Raw genomic sequence first — 17,887 nt, 5'->3', positions numbered from 1 at the left:
AAACAGAAACATTCTTCACGGTTGGAGGACGCAAGGCTACTGTACCATACGCGTACAACCCTTATGGGACTAGGTAGTGAATTGCGCAGTTTGAGTAGTACGCACGAATAAACCACGTTTACATGTATTATATATAATTAATAAAATCTCATATTAGGACTTACTCTGCACGTCAAACTTTTAACATATGTGACTTTTTAGATTCTGTTCTTCTTCTGCTTTATTATTATTATTATTATTATTATTATTATTATTATTATTATTATTATTATTATTATTATTATAGCTATATGAAGCAATTATGTCGGCAAACTTGGTTAATACACACCATTCAGCAACCGGTAGTTGTAGAAATCTGATTTTTCTAACAGTAGTTGTTAGCTCAATCGGTAGAGCGCTGAGCCGTGGATTCAAGGGTTGCGAGTTCGAATCTAGTCTAAGTCAAAAGATTTTTTTCCTGATATAATTCTTGAAATGGAAATGTTTCTCTCTCCACCTTTATCTCGTAATTCTGAATAGAGATGTTTGGATGTGAAAGAAAAAGTATACTAGAATATAAGAAAAGAGAGGTAATTTACATGATACCTTTTGAAATTTTTAACTATATTTTCACCTATCTAGGACGTTTCTAAAAAGTTCAGACTTCTAGAGCTCCTTTTCGCTCTCTTATGTGTCCTTTAATTAATTTCTACAGTTACTTAGTGAATCACATATACATATATTACAGATGTCGTATCTCTTTCTCTTCTCTCTACATCATGTCTGGAGATGAATGTTTTGACAATAGGTTACAAACACGATTTTTAAAAATAATACGATCTGCGATATCAGTGATACATATTGTGGTGTTTAATTTAACATATAAAACAATAAATAGAAAAACTGAGAATACGAATCTTTTCGTGCACTGATGCTTCAATAACAGTGAACTGATGCTTCAAATCTGTGTCTTTACTCCCTTCACCTATGTTAATTCCCTAGTCAAAATAAAAACTCTTCAAAATTAATCACAAATTCTTATACAACCATCCCTTCCTTGGAGTACTGCGCGGTCACATACCCGTCACTGCGATGTAAAGGCACTTATGGCGACGAGGATACATATATTTATGACTTGTAATTGGTATTAAATATTCACTTATTGTTTGGTTATGCTGAATTATCCATCTGTTAACTGGCGAATGACGTGGAATTGCGTTTGTCTTCGTAGATCCCTCTGAGGTTGGACTTAGAGTAGTGTTGATCGGTCAACATTGCATGAGTTTTGGTATCCATGAATGTTGCTCTTTTAACATCGGCTATCCCGACAGCGGATGGGAACGCTACAAAATGGTTCATGGGTTAGTTCCGAAACCTTTTTTTTTTTGGTTCAGGAATTTTTTTTGTCGTATATGAAATTACATTCGATGTTTATTGTAAGTAAAAACTCTAATTTTGAGACAGTTTGATGATAAAAGAGGGTAAAATATTTTGGATATAGTGAGAATTAAATTGAGAATATTGAATATAATAAGTGAAATTTAAGATTGTAATCAAGTTGATTGAATATTATAAAAAATATTTTTCAAGACTAGGTTTTGGTATATAGGGTAGTTCCATGCTGGTTCTCCTTGGTTGTTGTAGTATCCGTAGTTAGTTTAGTTATTATTTTGTTTATGCTAACCTGTGCTATATTTTCTTGTGTTTTGTTTTCTCCTGTTAAAAAAAAACACGTGTTTAAGGAATTTTTTGTGAATTTGCCGTTTTATGATGGCTAATCGATCTGAGTTTGTGAGTATTAATATGCCCGACGGGTATTCAGAACTAGTAACACGGGATAGAACTGGTTGTTGTGATGCTGATTCACGTTCAGATTTTGGGCAATTGAATATGTCATTAACTCCTCCCACTCAGGGAAGTCTTTACGCCAGACGGGTTTCAACTGAAGTCAATCGGAGTACGTGTGGAAATAATGATAGTATGCATTCAGTTAGCTATGGGTTTAGTAGGCAAGTTAATGCAACTAGTTTAGGAGAGTCTCAGCGAGAAGTAAGGCAAGTCGCCTTTGAAGCTCCATCAAGGCAGTCTGAACAGACAGGGTTTGTAAATCGGGATTCTTCAAATGCTAGCGTTGCTAGAAATATTCAAGGTAACAATACCAACAGATACCTTAATCTTCGTGATTATTATCGAAGAGTCTCTCAAATAAGAAATTCTACTCCGAAAGCTCCATTGAGTTCTCCTTTTCTACAACCAGTAAATAGATATGAAGCTAGAAATAGTGCGGAATCTGGTGTACTTGCTGGAGTTAATAGATTAGATTCTGCTGGGATCGAACATAATTTAATGGTTAAATATGCATTCAAAAGAAACAGTGAATCTCTTGAGTTGAGATTTAAGGTTGTTAAATTAACAGATGGGAGTAATAGTCATCAAGTTTTCAATTTGTTGTTGAAAATAGAAGAAACATTATTAGAAACTAGTTATTCACACGGGATGGTATTAACCGTTCTTGTCGTCACATGTACTGGGGCTTTATTAAGAGAAATCTTATTTGCCTTGAATAACAATGTAAGTTGGTGTAATCTACGAGGGAATTTACTATGTAATTTTGTTACTCCAGTGAGTAGGCATTCTTTTGTGTCAGAATATGTTTATAGAAGACAGAAGTTGTCTGAACAAGTTAATGATTATGTAAGGTCTGTTATTGTAGTTATGAATGTACTAGGGTTTGATGGTCCAGAATCGGAATTAGTGAGTATTATTATGAGTGGTTTAAATCCTAATCAAAAGTACAGGATGTTGAATAACTATTTGCCTGTATCACGTTTGGAATTATTGGAAATAGCTGAAAAACACGTGTTGAGTTTTAGAAACCAGTTAGATTATAATAGAGAAATGAGTGATACTAGAAAAAGGTCTAGTATTCTAGTATCGAGCTATCATAATAATGGACTGGGTCCGAATGAAACCTCGGTGAATAATACTTTGTTAGAAAATAAATGTAGATCAACCCTTTACGAAAATAAATTGAGTCGATCGGTAGGTGGCTCTCGGGATTTTCGGAATTCTAAGGGTCCAAGTAATTTATCTGAGCCTCGAGGGAATCTTACAAGGCAGGGTACCTCGGTGTAACACGCCGATTTTGATAAGATTGCACAGACATACAGATCATCAAAAAAGAAGCGACACGTATTTTTTTATATCGGCCAACAAGCGTATTGAAAGGGTCAAATAGGGATATAAAAATGGGGTCAAAATGAGATTTTATGCAATATAGCGAGAACGAGAAGATATATCGGGAAAGGTTAAATGTACGAAATACTACCCATAGTTGACGCAAGCCATTGAGGTAGAACTTACCAATGTGAAGAAACCAGAACATCCGGAAATGGACCAATAACATGTACAACATATTCATAATGTGCTACAGAAATGAGTGAAGAGGGTGGCAAGGAGCAGGAAGAAAGAAAACGCGAAAATGTAAAATACGTGTTTTTGCTTACGTTACGTTAAAATACGTTTTTGTTACGTTGTCCATATGCGAAAGAGACGCAAATTTATCTCACTGCACGAAGATTCATCTCTACAAGCATGAAGGATGCTAACGCCGTTCGTATAGGCAGCCAGTGAGACAATACTGCACAGTGGGTTGCATATATTGTGCAATGGGAGCAACGGTGAGATACATATTGGAAACGGGAATGTTTGTAGCTAGTAACACACACACACACACACAAAATGCATTGCACAGTAGAATGTAATAGCAGGTGGTCCGCATGAAAGATAAAGAGCAACAGCAATATCAGTTCTACGCATGAGTATCTACATTATATCATGAAAATACGCGTACATATGTACGTACAACATAAAAGTCAGCAGAGGTGTATGCTGAAAACAAGACGCTCACTCCTGATAAGTAGCACAAAAATGATATTTCAGGAAGAAATCGTCCAAACAAAAACAGTATTTGCACCACGAACACTTGATGATGGATGGGTTCTGGCACTCTGCTTCTTCGCAGACCAATGACGTCAACTGATGAAAACAAAACTCCACTGGATTTGGAAAATAATCTGGTCGTGATGAAAGATATCCAGAACAAAACCATGCGTATTGGAATAGATGTATGTACCGTGGAGATGAAAGTTGATTATGCACAAGGGATTGAAGTTTCAGTATATTGTCTCTGCTGTATAGATTGATGTTGAGTTGCTGAAGGCGTACCGCATCAGATACTTTGCGTACGAAGTTCTTCCAAATTCTGAAACCATACACATCCAGAGGTTGTATTAACCCAGTTGTGTGTGTAGGTATCGTCATAATGTTGCACTGCTTGTCCTGTGCATTATTGTTGCCAAGTCGGATCGATCATAACCCGTCCACGAGTCGACTAACAGTACCGTTTGCTCATTGACTTGTGGAAGGAACACTGATTGGAACCACGTCTTAACGATCTGTTTTGTCACTTTCCCAGATGATGATGCACAAATATATAAGTTTTGTGGGCGGAACATTGTTTGCTGAATCCGTGGCCCAAACGTACCATGAAGTTCTTTCAAGACTATGAGCATGGGCGACAGCAATCTTCCACTGGCAGATATAACAGGCTGTATTGTGTAGCTATGTGTGATGGCAGGTAGAGATTGCCTTGTTGCTGTAATATGCTTCTCGCCTCGCAAAGCCAGAGAGCGTCCAGAGTGAAATTCTAAAGCAAAGCCACTCTGATCTGTGTTATATACGTTATCCTTGCCATGAGCAGTAATGAGTGATTGTACATTTTGGACGAAGGTTTTAGCGCTTTCATGCACTTGTGTGGCCTTCGCTGTAATGCTATGTGTTACAAATTTTGTAACTTTGCGTGAGACGATACCGTGACGTGTTTTAAAGCGCCATAACCATTTCTTCGAAGCTTTGAAATTAGCAACGGCTGTTGTTTGGTTTGCTTCTAACGCCCAACGTTGCAAGTCTGTGTCATGGACAATTAAATGCCGCTGTTTTGCTGTCGCAAATTTTTCATACACAGTTCGGTCAATTACGTTTAGCTTTTCACGTTTGGTTCCACCTTCTGTGATCTGTTTCTCCCATCTATATAGATCTGTTCTGCATTTGACACGCTTGAAGTGTTTCTGTACAGATTCCCACCAGCGTTCCCTCTTCTTCCCTCGTTTCCAAAACGATACTGCGTTCCGCTTGTATCCCATGTCCACAATATCTCTGCTCTTGACTCCAATTGTATGTACGTTGGAGGTCGTTGGGCCATCCCACTCATCCATCTCATCTTCACTTGCCATACTTGGGATGTCTGATCTATTGCTGCATAATAGGTCTTCTTCAATCTCAACATACATGTGCCCATTCGTCTTGAAACTTTCTAGGATGTTAAAAATATAGTCCTTGAGCTCCATTTCCGTTACCGTTCGTGGTGTCCGGACATATTGTGTTGCCTGATATGCCTCCACTAGCATATCCACCACATTCAGGGGATTCACATAGACCATCTTGCGACCACAAACGTCACAAGCCCACTTACACCTCACCTGAATTTTGTTACACACGCACAAATACGCACAAGCACACACCACCAGTTACACAACAATCAAATACCACTCCAGCTACCACACTGTCCAATGTTCACCACTAGGTCTCACAAGCAGTTAAACGTCGCCTTGCTTGTCTTGTGGAGAATAGTACCTGTGAAAGACACAAATGCACATACACTTTGCTGGCTCCACACCTCGCGTTTGGCAACTTTGTATACTCAAACCAGCTCGTATTGCATACGCCGCGTCCAATACTCTCACTGTTAAAACTGATTTTGTGTACAACGTCAACTTGCTCTTTCTTTCCTTACAGTACCTGCACCTGTCATAATGTGCTACGTCATCTGACCTCATATTCCTTCATCTATTAGTAGTTTCTACCACTGAACTTGAGGTTTTGATCTTATATGCAACCCGCTGTGCAGTACTGTCTTGCTGGCTGCCTATACGAACGGCGTTTGCATCCTTCTTGCGTGTAGAGATGAATCTTCGTGCACTGAGATGAATCTGCGTCCCTTTCGCAAACGGGTAACGTATGAACTCAAAGCAAAAACACGTATTTTCCATTTTCGTGTTTTCTTTCTTCCTGCTCCTTGCCACCCTCTTTACTCATTTCTGTAGCACATTATGACAATGTTGTAAACGTGATTGGTTCATTTCCGGATGTTCTGCTTTCTTCACATGGGTAAGTTCTACCTCAATGGCTTGCGTCAACTATGGGTAGTATTTCGTACATTTAACCTTTTCCGATATCTCTTCTCGTTCTCGCTATATTGCATAAAATCTCATTTTGACCCCATTTTTATATCCCTATTTGACCCTTTCAATACGCTTGTTGGCCGATATAAAAAATACGAGTCGCTTCTTTTTTGATGACCTGTATGTCTGTGCAATCTTATCAAAATCGGCGTGTTACACCGAGGTACCCTGCCTTGTTAGAACAACTTCGTCGTTTATCCCTTCAGAGATGGACAACAGAGTTGCGTCTTTCGTTATCGGAAAAATTAATAATCAGTTGACGGACATTTGCGTCGATGGTGGTTCAAGCTTCAACATTGTTCGTGCAGATTTGGTTCGTGCTTGCGATTTCGAGAAATATATTATTACAACGCAAGAGAAATTAGTAAATGCTCCTTCGGGATTGCATTTTTCCACGAACAAGGAAATTGTATTGACAGTCAATTTTTCAGGACACTTTGAAAGAGTTAGTTTCAAGGTGGTAGATGAGTTACCTTGTAAGTGTTTGCTTGGAACTCCGTTTTTGCGTTCCACCAATTCGATTGTTGACTATTCTAATAATGCCTTAGTTCTCCGTGGTGGCAAGAAAAGAATTGCTTTGAACTGTAAGAAAACAGTTCGGCATTTTGGTTTTCAATCTTTCTATATTTTTAATCTTGTCCATACAATATTCAATTGTAGTGAGTGATCTTCCACAAGGGTAGGGTGTCACTTTTCGCACATCTTTTCCCTCTTTTCCCCTTAACCGCTAACAATAAGCTGTTCATTTTGTTCCACCAGTTAATGTTGTTCGACGCTGAGAAGGGGGAAGTGGCGGAACTTGATGATTGAGACTTCATTTTCTTCTGCAAAATAAAGAAAATAAAAAACTGTAATTAGTACAAGTTATATTTGTTCTTTTTAATATACAAAATATATTCCTAGCTTGCAATACCAAATCTAAGGGGTGCTACCTTATTTTGAGTTGTTTCTACGAGTATCAAATAAGAAAAAGATTTCTTCATATGTTTAAGTTAAACTATCATAAAGTTAAACTTTTGTAGATCCACGTTTCATATAGCCACACTACTGAACGGAACAACAAACTTAAAATCGATTCAAACTTATCCGTTAGCCTACGTCTCAAAGTTCCGAGTTCATTTTCCAATGATCGCTAATAGGTTCACGTCTCATATAGCATCGCTGCTGAACGCTTGGTTAACTAAAATTAAGCTACCGATAATAAATCTTAACAATATGTTCGTGAATACCATCTAACACGTAAAAATATTCATGCGCTAATATTTTAATGTTCGGTGCTAGCAAACCTAAGTTCAATTTCCGGTTGTAACCTAAACTTTTTACGCCGTTCTACGTTAAATTTTTTCGCCTTTGGTAAAAGTGATTCCAAATTTAATTTCCAGTGATCCGACATGTTCTAAGCGCCAATGCTTCGGCCTTTGGTGCAAACAAAACCCTGGTACCACGTTGCGTATTCACTAAGGCCGCCATCTTTGCTGCAAACATGTCTCTACAAGTTTCTCAACTACAGGTTTCGCGTGCCATAGTTCTTAATGTTGTCGCCTTTCGTGCTAAGGCGCACAAGTTTAATCCCCGGGCGGGCCTACGCGCGTAAACAAACACACCTTAAATTTCCGATACCAGCGTGTGGGTTCAATTCCCGGGCGTGCCTACGCGTGTAAACAAACTCACCTTAAATCCCCTACACCGGCGTGCGGATTCAATTCCCGCGCGGTCCTACGTGCGCAAATAAACAAAGCTAACTTAAATTCCCTACACCGGCAACGCTGCAAAGGCTCGAAAGTTTGATTCTTAATGGCAAGCACCATATTTAATTTCGGGTTTTATTCAATGCCAAAGGTATAACAGTCCAGTCCAATTAGCTCTAGGATATTTAAGTAAAGGTTTTCCCCATTCAAATGTATTCTGTAATACCTGAATATATCTTTCACTCCCTTTCCCAAAAAAAGTATACTCAGCCCTCAAAATCTAACGGGTTAAGCAAATTGTTTTTTTTAGTGTATAAATACAAAAGAGAATTTCGCAAATGTCAAATCATATATATATATATATATATATATATATATATATATATATATATATATATATATATATATATATATATATATATATATATATATATATATATATATATAAATCAAATTTCCACCCGGACAAACTCAAACAAACAAAAGTAAAAATGCGTTCGCGAAATGTATATTGGTTTTCTTATACATCTCTATATCAATTTAAACTTATAAATATTTTTTCAACGATAAACAAAAATAAGATTATGCGTTTTCAATAACCATATTAAAACAGTAAAATTACATTTCTTCAATACTTATTTTTTTTCTTTCTTCGGATAACCCGGTACTACAGGTAGTACCTTTTTAATTGTCTTCAAACATTTGTTTTCCTAAGAAATTATCATTTTTTCATTACTTTAATACAAAATCAAATATACTAACAAAAGTACGTGTATGACATCTAACGGCAAAATTTTAAATTACACCTTAGTTCAGTTCAACCCCGTCTGTAGTGCGAACATATATCGTCGATGGTCCCGAATATCTTTCTATATTTTAAAGGTAAAGTAGGCTATATTTCTTTTTAACCGTAAAAAATACTAGTGATAGCAAAACTAACAATAATAATAATAAAAAATGATTGCAATATTACATTAAATAAGTGACATAAACACTTCTCGCACTTGTGTTCTGTCAATAAAATACTTTGTGGGGCATAGCTTCTTCTACCAGTAATCCAGCACGCGTTCAATGTATTACAAAACCCTAGGGGACCTACCTACCAATACATAGGGGGGAGGACTCCCATCATTTGGACATAACCATCATGCTATTATAGTATACGTTTATTACCAAAGCATAAAAACGTTTACCTATCCGAAAAAAGCCCCATCACTTGTAGGGTACCTAGCTAACGGGTAAAAGCCCCTTTTCACTTGGACATAGCACTCTCTTGCAGCATTACAGTGTACAATCAATCTATTTTTTTTTAATACTGTTAAAATCTAGGGGGAGCATAGCTAGCGGACAACACCCCTCAGTTGGAGGGGCACATGCTACGGATAGCCGTACATAATTTCATTTCACTGTAATACAATATATGTTCAATCTATTTTTTAATACTGTTAAAATCTAGGGGGAGCATAGCTAGCGGGCAGCACCCCTCAGTTGGAGGGGCACATGCTACAAATAACCATACATAATTTCATTTTGCTGTAATACAATATATGTTTAATCTATCTTTTAATACTGTTAAAATCTAGGGTAAAGCCTAGCTAGCGGGCAACAGCCCTTAGTTGCAGGGGCACATGCTACGAATAGCCGTACATAATTCTTTTCGCTGTAATACAATATACGTTTAATCTATTTTTTTAATACTGTTAAAATCTAGGGGGAGCTATCTAAAAGGGTCCCATTCTAGAAATAAGCATGCATAATTTTCTTTTGCTTCAAAGACACACACCAAATTTTCAAGATCAAAAGACAGTCTTCAATAACCAATGTATTTATTTAAGGTAGGGCCCCCACCCGTAAATTTCCATCCTCTCTTTCTTAACGTTAAAGCTAGTGTTCGCGTCATGGAACACACGGATACCACTCCACAAATAAATAACATTCAGTAATTTTTACTATTAAATCATAAAAATAAAAAAAGCCTTCTCTTAGCAAAACATGTCTTAAAATCTGCATTGCAACTTTATCAAGCTTTAAGTTTTTTCCACACTAAACCAGTAATAATGCATGTCTCTTTAAAAAACAAATTTTCACAATCAGAAACGCAGTTTTTGAAGTCTCACTGCCTTACGCATTCCAATGAGTGCAACGAAAACGATGTAACAAGTTTCAATGCGCTAATCATCACGGTTTTTTCTATATGTCCATATAACACGTCAGTCTAGGCCAGTGGGCTCCCCTCCCCCAAACTAAAACTTTTTTCTTTCTTTAAATAAGTCATTACTAATCCTTATATAAATGTCTTCAAACATTTGTTTTCCTAAAAGATTATCAAATATAGTAGCAGCTGTACTTGTATGACATCTAACGGCAAAATTTTAAATTACATTTTATTTAAGTTCAAAACCGTCTATAGTGCGAACATATATCGGGTGTAAGTGTTTTCAAAGTGTAAAGTGATCATATTTCAGTACACAATCGGTGTAACAATATGAAATAAAGATAAAATTCATGATAAATCAGTCAAACACATTGTAATTAAGCACACTATAATTAAGCAAATAAAACTCTACAACTAAATGGTAGGTCTTTAGCCAATGATAAAATCAAAGTGGCGGTTCTTAAGAGAGAAAGGCAAGTATATTCATTTACAATTAATTAAAAGGAAATCAAATGTTCATCCATATATTCTTAAGTAAAATATCTCAACTCCCCCAAAATATGTACTCCTACAATGATAATAATAATAATAATAATAATAATAATAATAATAATAATAATAATAATAATAATAATAATAACTTTAGTAATTGAAAATCAAATTACATTTCCACTGAGGAGTAACACCCGCACCTAACACAGTTTCTAAACCTCTTGCCTTTATTATAAATGGTCCCGGGTTCAATTCCTAATAGACCTACAATGCAATTAGTTCCGATTTCAATTTCTCGAAGGCAATTCATGAGTTCGGAAATATTTAGTCACGAAACTTCCATTATAATTAACTGGGTAATACAAGCAACTTTAACATTAGAAAATCAAATTACATTTCCACTGTGAAATAGCACCCCCATCTAACACAGTTTCTAAACCTCTTGCCTTTATTACAAATGGTCCCGGGTTCAATTCCTAATAGACCTACAATGCAATTAGTTCCGAGTTCAATTTCTCAAAAGCAATTCATGTAGTTAGGAAATACTTAGTCACGAAACTTCCATTATAATTAAGTGGGTAATACAAGTAACTTTGACATTAGAAAATCAAATTGCATTTCCACTGTGAAATAACAACCCCGCCTAACACAGTTTCTAAACCTCTTGCATTTATTACAAATAGTCCCGGGTTCAATTCCTAATAGAGTTACAATGCAATTAGTTCAGAGTTAAATTCTCGAAAGCAATTCGTGTGGTTTGGATTCTACGTTAAGCTGTAAGTTCACGTCTCATATAGCCACGTTGTTAAACTTATGTTATAATAAAATAAAATCAAATCAAGTTTAAACATATAAAAAAAGTTAAATGATTCTCATCTTAAATCAAACTTTGTTCTAACCGTCAAAAAAATCAGACCAAAAAAACTTTAATACAGGCACCAATCAAATGCACTCGTGCAGTAGCTAAATAATAATAAAATCATCTTTGTTTGCATAAATATTTATAAACTATTTCATTGTGGTCCCCCCTCTACCATTTTCCTATTACAAACATCTTTTCGTCATGTTTCAAAACAAGAAAAGAAAATAAAAACCGTTTTTCATTAATTATAGTTCAAGTCATCATGTCCGATAACGTTCAATGTACCTAATTTTTCGTTCTTTTTCTTACGAAGCTAAAAGTTCATAACGGGTATCGATCATTATTCATCATGTTTAAAACTCGAGACGTTCAAAGTTATAAAGTATCCAGTCCTCCAGCAGCAAATCAAAAAAAATTTATTTACAAGTTCATCAACAGGGTTAGACATCTTAACAGTAAATCTACACTGAAAATTATCAACCATGTGTGAATGAACTTTAAAGGAAAGCTAGCATTTTTTCTTATTCCCGACAAGGTGGTGCCAAACATGATGAACGGGCTACATCACATCGTACGGTTCTCAGTTGTTTACCCAATATACACACTTTCTCAACTAATTAAAGGAAATGGGTTACAAGTAAAACTTTCACGTTGCCAAAATCAGATATCGCCAAAGACACATTCAAGTGTTTGTCCATAACAACTTGTGGAGGGAGGAAAAGAAATGCTTATACATGTCCCAATCGTTAAATGTCTATCTATCTGTCTTCAACAATCCAGATAACTAAATCAATGTCAATCATGAATAATGGAAGTTGCTTCAGTACATATAAAGGGGAAAGGGGGGATAAAAGTAGAAAGTTCAATGACACTCTATAGCTATGCAAGTTCACACACACAGACCATACAAAGGAAATTAAGTGGATCGCCACTCAAATTTCAGCTATTTTCTAACGGAAGGAGAGGGGGAAAGCGTGCATACTTGCCTACCCGGAAACAAATCCTTTGCAAAACAACATTGACTGTTCATTTCTAAGATAGCCTCTGTGAAAGATAGAAGAACCATTCGCTGTGTCTGCATTTGTAACTTAGAAACATTGTATAAGAAGTGAGTTAACTAAAACCCAAGAACTAAATCAATAAAAATGAATATAAACGAAATAAATAAATAAAAATATTCAATCCACATTCATTTCCCCATCTCCCAATGTTATTTCTCTCCAAGTTACATATGGGAATCGCGGTAATTCTCTCATAGAGCGTTCACCTCTGGTGCTAATGGTCCCGAATTCAATCCCAACCTCCACCAAGTAAACTTTCGTAAAATGGTTTCCTCCCACTTTCAAGAGCTTTTATAAATAATTAACAACAACAACAACAACTTTCCATGAGAAAGGAAATAATTAAAAGATTTTATTTTTTCCAAATTACATATCTCAATGTGAGTTTCTATTAGTGAAAACCATCTGTATAATACATGATTCAAACGGGGGTCTTGATCTCAATGTGAGTTTCTATTAGTCAAAACCATCTGTATTCAATGTGAGTTTCTGTTAGTCAAAACCATCTGTATAATACGAGATTCGAACGGGGGTCTTGTGTAATACAAAGATTATATGCAAGTACTTCAATAGTGTAAATATATTCAATATTATTAATTTAATCAGTGCTACGGAAGTAAGTGCTACGGAATAACGTTTCATAATATGTACCAATATTCTAATTAACTAACACATGATCAGATTTAATTCAAATCGTCCCAATTTAAATTCAAATTTAAATTTCCATTATTTTTTTTAAAAATATCCAATATACAAACGTGTACATACACGCATTCACACTCAAAAAAGGACACGAACTTTCAAAAAAAAAACAACCACATAACGGTCACGTAATCAACATCCTAATGACCTAACGGTCCATGTGGCAACACATCCATTAAAGGAGGATGTAATAACATTTTAATTAGGTAATGTACCGTTATCTTTTTCCTTTCGGGTTTACCTTTTTGTCAAAGTCTACTGGAGAAAGTCTAAACTAAAAGGAACTTATCAGCTCGGGATCCGACCCGGTTATTTTTAGATTACTGGGCGAATGCCTTGACCACTAAACTGCGATCAGTACGCGATGAGTGGTTCGTTTTAGTGTGTCCACGTTAGGTTTTTTCCTCCAGTTACAAAGTTTTACGTTATTTTTTTTGTTTCAAAAAGTCTTTCTTATTTACTTTATTATGATATAAGTCAATAATGTTTGGAAAAGATTATATTAATAACTTGAGTTGTTCTCAGACCTTTGTTTCACAATTTAGTTTCTTCTCCACACCAAATTACAGATATGGCAGATTTAATTCTTATAGTGGCATTTGGTTCCAAAGCAAACGTCATTACCTGGTCAAGGATTTATATCAGCCACGATTCATAACATCAATTTTAAGAAGAGTTAAACAATGTAGACCTACGACAAAAATCTTTTTGACAGATAGTAATATATTATTTTACCACTCAAGACGCTTCTTTTGGATTTCATAATTAATTGATTGAATGCCTACCAAGGCACATATAATTCTATGGTAGAAATGAAATACTGTGTACCATTCAAAGTTTCTTTAAAATGGTTGTCTTAACGGAGACGGCTACTTAAGCCTTGATTCGGCAAACCCAAGGTTTCTGTGGTTATTCTTTTTTTTTTAAATCAAACTTTTGTTTCCGTTCTTTCTCACTCCGACCATCATTTTATGACATAAGACTCAAGTTTGAAAATATTGAAAAAAAATGAAGAATAGGCGAGGTGTTATAGGCAATATGTTAGAAATCGTGGTGGCGAGGGTTCAAATCCACTATAAGTCCACTTTTAAATTTATTTTTTTCTTTGAAGGTGTATGATGACTTCTCTTTATTCAAAGTTCTTGAACTAGAGATGAGATGCAACCGAGAGAAAGAGAGAGCAGAGATATCTCCAATTGAAATATTATCCGAAGCATTCATCGATGTTCATATTTGATAATGTTTTAGTTCATTTTTTTATCCTTCTTTACGAAAATACAGTTGTCGATTGCTTAGAGTATAATAAGGGATAGTGAATGATTTATTACGATGTATTACAAAAAGGAAGTCGCACTGTTTTGATATCGTATATGCTTGTAATAAAAACATGCTTGTATCATTAATTGGGGATTAAATTACACCAACTCAGGTTATGTGCACACAAAATATGATTGTTTGTCATATTTGAAACATATGGCATGTTTTCTACTCATGCAATGGTTTTCGCAAATTGAACTGACACACACTGCATATCTTGTTTTTACTTTCTTAGATTTCTTTTTTCTTTTTCTTTTTTCTTTTTTTGTTTTGTTTTCCGAACACACCGGAAACTAGTAATATAACTTCAGAAAATATTCTTGTTGTTAAATGTGTCAATGAAAAAAAATATAATAATAATACATTTAAAAAAATAAAAACTATGATGGTTTTGCTGATAGAAAATATTCTCGCAAAACAAAGATGGGAGTCAAATCATCTCGACCTGATATTTTTTTTCATAGAGTTTTACTAGAGATATTGAAACTGATAAGTAATAAAAGTGAAGGTAACGTAAATTATGAAACGAATAATGTAAAAGATTCAGAAATTTTACAAAATAATGTAACCTATAAAATAAATAGAATGTTTGACCAACATTGAATTTTCCTTGGCATGTATACGGTTAGATAAGATTTCTTTGTAACTTTCTCATGATATCAATCGCTCTGTAACTACTAAGAGGCGTGTTCTACGTGATTTTTTATTCGTTGCAGAGGCATGGATATTATTTATTTATTTATTTTTGCTGTTTCCTACACTGGCATACTTCTACTGCACTTGTAGAACGCCTTGTGTTGTTCTCAACCAGCGAACCTTAACAGTATAGTTGGGTGTCTATCGTTGCAGGATATGAAAATTGGAAGTGTAAATGCACTTTTGCTCGTGTACATACATAAATTGCAAATGATAATTTCGGTGCCAGAATTTTATTTTGTAACTGGTTGATAGGCAAATTAAATGAAAATCCCATGTTTTTATTACAAATTATAATTTCAGATGAAGCTAAGTTTTTTTAAAAAAAATGAAACGGTGTCTTCGCCACATGCACGATCCTGGGGACCCAGTCCACCGGCATAAAAAATTGAACGCTGTGCAGATTAGAGGGGTATTATGGTGTGGATGGGACCAACAGCAAATGATGTATAAGGACCGTTTATCTTCTAAGGAAACGTTAATGAACTTACATACCAAAATATGTTCTGAGAATTTTGTTTTCCCTGAACTTGGTCGCTTAAATCTTGATCCACAGAATGATATGTGGTTTCAACACGATGGTACTCTAGCACATCATACTAGGGCAACATTACAAATTTTGAGAGGAAGGTTTGGAAACAGTTTAATAAGTATGGGTTTCGACGTTGAGTGCCCAGCTAGAAGTACTGATCTAACCACATTAGACTTCTTTCTGTGGGGCCTTTTTAAGCAACAAGTATATAAAACTCCTTCAACTACACCTCAAGAAATTCGGCAATCGATGCACCGTGCCGCTAAACAGATAACTCCAGACAGTCTTGAAAAAATCTTCACAAAGACCCTTATACACAGAGTGAACTTATGTTTAGCACATCACGGAGGTCACATGGAATAAATTGAAAACTACTAAAAAGATTTACAGTCTACAAGAACGTCATTGTTTTTTGTACAGGTGCGATATTTCAAATATTTCTGTGTAATAAATACCTATTAATGTTTGAATGAGAAAACTTCTCGAATGAAGTTTTCCAAATCTAAATAATTAAAAAGAGGTGGAACTCACATTATGTTCTATTCATTGTTATAACAATCACAAAAACATATACCTACCATTGTCTGCAGTACCTAAATTATAAAATTAGGCTCCTTCACCTTATGGCAATATTGATCTTTTCATTATGGTCATGTGCACCCCTTGGAAGGACTATTCTGCATGTGTTCTATAGGAGCTCAAATCCTTATTTGCAACGTCACAGTTTCATACATGCTAACATATCCAACATCAAATTTTAACTGCGTTACCCTAGACCTTTTATGATATTGTTGACCTCACACACACCAATTGGAAGGACCTTCTTGCATGTGTTCTGTTCCTCTCTCCTTATCTCAACTCCTTAGCTCAAATCCTTATCTCCAACATCGCAGTTTCATACTTGTTAACACATTAAACATGACATTTTAACTACATAACCTTTGACCTATGATGACATTGCAGAGCCTCTTCGCTTTGATAAAAAGGATGTTCGGTAGATCCTTTATGTAGAGGCTATGCTTTTGTAACATTATCTACAACTGAATTAAATGTGTATTATCTGTCAGGAAAGTAAATGTACACCTATTTTTCGAATCTGGCATTCCTGCGCTCCATCCGTGGAGAGTATGAGAATTAAATCAATCAAATGTTTACTGAGGGGCAAAAAGAAAAGTTTAATCTGAATAAGACATTGTAGAGGAGCACAAGATGTGAATACGAATAGTGCATAGTGTAAATAAAGGATTACACCGAAAGAGAAAGCGAGAAACAGCTGTTAAACTTAGAAAAAAGAGTAAAAATTGTCGAAGTGGGAACATAAAACTCAAATACAACAAATACGCCTACAACTAAACATTCACCACGCCACGATCTTGGTGTAGTGGTTAAGGTGCTGGCTTACAAATGAAAAGAACGCGAGTTCGAATCCCCATCAAGGACGTCCTTTAAAAATTTTGTTAATAATACATAAAGCTCATGAGAGATGGTAAATGAGGTCGTATTTAGTCTTTCGTAGCAATTATTATTGGTAATGTGTAATACTGATAATACTTTTTGTCTTTGCGTATTGCTTTTATTCTCTTCTTAATTTTGAAAGAGAAGACTATCCGAACAAATGCCACCAAAATTCCTCATATTTTGAATCTAAACGCCATTTGCAATTAGTAAAGAATAAAAATTGAACGTTCCGATGTAGCTGCAAAAAGTAAAAATAAAAACATGGAAGTGGACCATACTCATGGTTATTAAAAATGCAATTTCTACATGCCTTACACCTCCCGACCACGTTTCTACGTTAGCAAGTAAGAGGTATGTGTTTAGGTTAGGCTGGTCAATACGTTTTGCAAAGGGGTCCGGTTTAGCTCTGACGCACCACAGGTGCGAGCAGGGAGCAAAACACCTTTTCTCTCTCCCTCTGTGTGTCTATTTATCTATCTATCTGTATATATATATATATATATATATATATATATATATATATATATATATATATATATATATATATATAACGCTATTTGTGAATGCCTTAACCACCCTAATTTTCAGCGGATTGAGACGAAACTTGGCACAAACATTAATTGTTGAAATATATTGATGCGTT

The 17,887-nt window shown here is 35.4% G+C and overlaps 1 long non-coding RNA gene across 1 annotated transcript in view; it reads right to left on the bottom strand.

Annotated features, from left to right (window-relative positions):
- Positions 1-6,995: 6,995 nt before the first annotated feature.
- The window catches only part of LOC145693364 (uncharacterized), a 29,197-nt gene continuing 18,305 nt past the window's right edge, over positions 6,996-17,887 (bottom strand). The window contains exon 3 of the long non-coding RNA XR_014132752.1: positions 6,996-7,105. This is a non-coding gene — a long non-coding RNA (uncharacterized LOC145693364). The remainder of the gene's footprint in view (positions 7,106-17,887) is intronic.

This window comes from Thermobia domestica, chromosome 8 (genome assembly GCF_964235325.1).
Source record: "Thermobia domestica chromosome 8, izTheDome1.hap1.1, whole genome shotgun sequence".
Taxonomy (NCBI): domain Eukaryota; kingdom Metazoa; phylum Arthropoda; class Insecta; order Zygentoma; family Lepismatidae; genus Thermobia; species Thermobia domestica.
Note: the sequence above shows the minus strand (reverse complement) of the source record. Positions and strands in the feature narration are given on the sequence as shown.